The sequence below is a fragment of the Rhinopithecus bieti genome, unplaced genomic scaffold, assembly GCF_001698545.2.
Source record: "Rhinopithecus bieti isolate Rb0 unplaced genomic scaffold, ASM169854v2 scaffold_4746, whole genome shotgun sequence".
NCBI classification, from domain to species: Eukaryota; Metazoa; Chordata; class Mammalia; order Primates; family Cercopithecidae; genus Rhinopithecus; species Rhinopithecus bieti.
Genome location: NW_016804485.1, coordinates 254157 through 257604, shown reverse-complemented (window position 1 = coordinate 257604; position 3448 = coordinate 254157).

Below are 3448 nucleotides of genomic sequence, written 5' to 3'. Positions count from 1 at the left end.
AGTCTTGCTCTGTCTCCCAGGCTGGAGTGCAGTGGCTGGATCTTAGCTCACTGCAACCTCCGCCTCCCGGGTTCACGCCATTCTCCTGCCTCAGCCTCCCGAGTAGCTGGGACTATAGGCGCCCGCCACCTCGCCCGGCTAATTTTTTGTATTTTAGTAGAGACGGGGTTTCACCGTGTTAGCCAGGATGGTCTCGATCTCCTGACCTCATGATCCGCCCGTCTCGGCCTCCCAAAGTGCTGGGATTACAGGCTTCGACCCCGTGCCCGGCCATTTCTTCTTTTCTAATACGTGCATTCAATGTTATAAATTTCCCTCTAAGCACTGCTTTTACTGCCTCCTTTACATTTTGATAAATTATGGTATAATTATTTAAATAAAAATATTTCTAAATATATTTTGAGATTTATTTTTGAAGTTCTTTAGAAGTGTTTTGTTTAATCTATAGGTATTCAGGGATACTTCTTTTATTCTCCTGTTATTGATTTCTAGTTTAATTCCATTATGGTCTGAGAGCCAACACTATAATTTTGTGGGAAGATGTGAATGTGGTCGGTTTTGTTGAATATTCCATGTTAGTTTGAGAATAATGTGTATTTTGCTCTTATTGGATGAAGTCATCAATAGATGAGAGTATATCAAATTGATTATTAGTGCTGTTGAGTTCAGTTATATCCTTATTGATTTTTTTCTTGTGGGATTTGTTCGTTTATGATAGAGGATTGTTAGTCTCCAACTATAATAGGGGTTTCATCTATTACTCCTTGCACTTCTATCAGTTTTTTCCTCATGTATTTTAATGTTCTGTTGTTAGGTGTATGTATGCTAAAGACTGTTATTTATTCTTGGAAAATTCATCCCTTTATTGTAATATATTGCCACTCTATGCCTCAAAACTTTTCTTGCTTTGAAATCTGCTGTCTGCAATAAATACAGCTACTCTCACTTCCTTTTGATTAGTGGTAGCATGGCATTTCTTTCTCTATCCTTTCACTTTTATCTGTAAGTATTTTTATATTTGAAGTGGATTTTTTGGTACCAAACATATAGTTGGACCTTATTTTTTTAATCTACCCTGACAGTCTCTGTTTTTTAATTGTTGCATTCAGACCATTGACATTCAACATCATTATTGATGTAGGTGAATTAATATCTACCATATTTTAAACTTTTTTATTTGTTGCCTTTGACCTTTGTTCTTGTTTTGTCTCCCACTCTTCTACCTTTTGTGTTTCTAATTAAACGTTTTATATAATTTGAATTTCTCTTTTGTCATAGCATATCAGTTATGCCTCTGTTTTTATTTTTTTATTTTTATTATTTTTTTGAGACGGAGTCTGGCTCTGTCGCCCAGGCTGGAGTACAGTGGCGCGATCTCGGCTCACTGCAGCCTCCACCTCCTGGGTTCAAGCGATTCTTCTGCTTCAGCTTCCTTAGTAGCTGGGACTACTGGTGCATGCCACTATGCCCAGGTAACTTTTTGTATTTTTAGTAGAAACGGGGTTTCACTTTGTTAGCCAGGATGGTCTTGATCTCCTGACCTCATGATCTGCCCACCTCGGCCTCCCAAAGTGCTGGAAATACAGGCATGAGCCACCACGCCCTGCCTGTTTTTATTTTTTAATGGTCATCCTAGAGTTTTTAATATACATTTCAACTAAACCAAGTCCGATAACACTATATTCACAAGTAGTGTGAGACAATAATCCTAATTCCTTTCTTCCACCCAGTGTATCCTTACTGAAATTCATTTAACTTTATAAAACATGCAGAAGAATGTGTGTATATATAAGCCTACATAATCATATACATTGTTGCTATTACTATTTTGAACAAACTATTATGTTAGATAAATTAGGAAAAGAAAAGTTTTACTTTACCTTCATTTATTTGTTCTCTAATGCACTTTGTTTATTTTAAGAATATCTTAGTTTCTGACTGATAATCATTTTCTTCTTTCTGAAGAACTTCTTTTTATTTAAGAATATCTTAGTTTCTGACTGATAATCATTTTTCTTCTTTCTGAAGAACTTCTTTTAACATTTCTTGTATGTCAGGGCTCCTGGCAGCAAATTAGCCAATTTTTTTACTCTCCTAGGAAGTCTTTATTTCACCTTCACATTTTGCCTTTAATTTTAGCTGACATATAGTAATTGTACATATTTATAGTCTACAGAGTGATATTTCAATACATTTACACAGTGTGTAATTATAAAACCAGGGTATTTAGCATATCCATAATCTCAAACACTTATCATTTCTTTTTACTGTGAACATTCAAAACCTTCTCTTCTGGTTTTTTGAAAATATACAATAAATTCTAGTCAACCATATTTATACTACAGTGCTATAAAGGCTAGAACTTACTCCTATTTTTTTTTTTTTTTTTTTTTTTTTTTTTGAGAGGGTGTCTTGTTCTGTTGCCCAGGCTGGAGTGCAGTGGCACGATCTCGGCTCACTACAAGCTCCACCTCCCAGGTTCATGCCATTCTCTTGCCTCAGACTATAGGTGCCCGCCACCACGCCCGGCTAATTTTTTGTATTTTTAGTAGAGACAGGGTTTCACCACGTTAGCCAAGATAGTCTCTATCTCCTGACGTCGTGATCCGCCTGCCTCGGCCTCACAAAGTGCTGGGATTACAGGTGTGAGTCACTGCGCCCGGTCTTTACTCTTATCTAGCTTTAAGTTTATGTTCATTAACCAGCCTCTTCCCGTCCTTTCCTACCCACTCCCCTTCTAAGCCTCGCAACCATGATTCTACTCTCTACTTCTATGACCTCTTTTTCTTTTTAATGGATACTACATATGCCTGAGAACATTGCAGTATTTATCTTTCTGACTTATTTGACATAACATAATGTCCTCTAGGCTGATCTATGTTGCTACCTATGACTGGATTTAATTCTCTCTCTCTGTTATTTTTATGATTGAATAGCAATCAATTTTGTATATATGCCACATCATTCTCTTTATCCATTCATCTGTTGATGTATGTTTAGTTTGATTCTATGTCTTGGATATTGTGAATCATGCTGTAGTAAACATGGGAGTATAAGTATCCCTTTGACATACGTGATTTCCTTGCTTTTTGATAAATGCCTATTAGTGTGATTGCTGGATCATATGGTAATTAAATTTTTACTTTTTGAGGAACCTCCATACTGTTTTTCATAATGGCTGTACTAATTTACATACCCACAAACAACGCATAAGTTCTTGTTTCTCTTCGTCGTCACCAGTATATGTTATCTTTGGTCTTTTATAATAGCCATTCTGACTGGGGTGAGATGATATCTCATTGCAGTTTTGATTTATGTTTCCCTGATGACTAGGGATGTTGAGCATTCATTCATATATTTGTTGGCTATTTGTATGTCTTCTTCTGCAATGTCTATTCAGATTCTTTTCCCAGTTTCTTTTTGTTTTTTTTGTTTTTTTTTTTTTTTT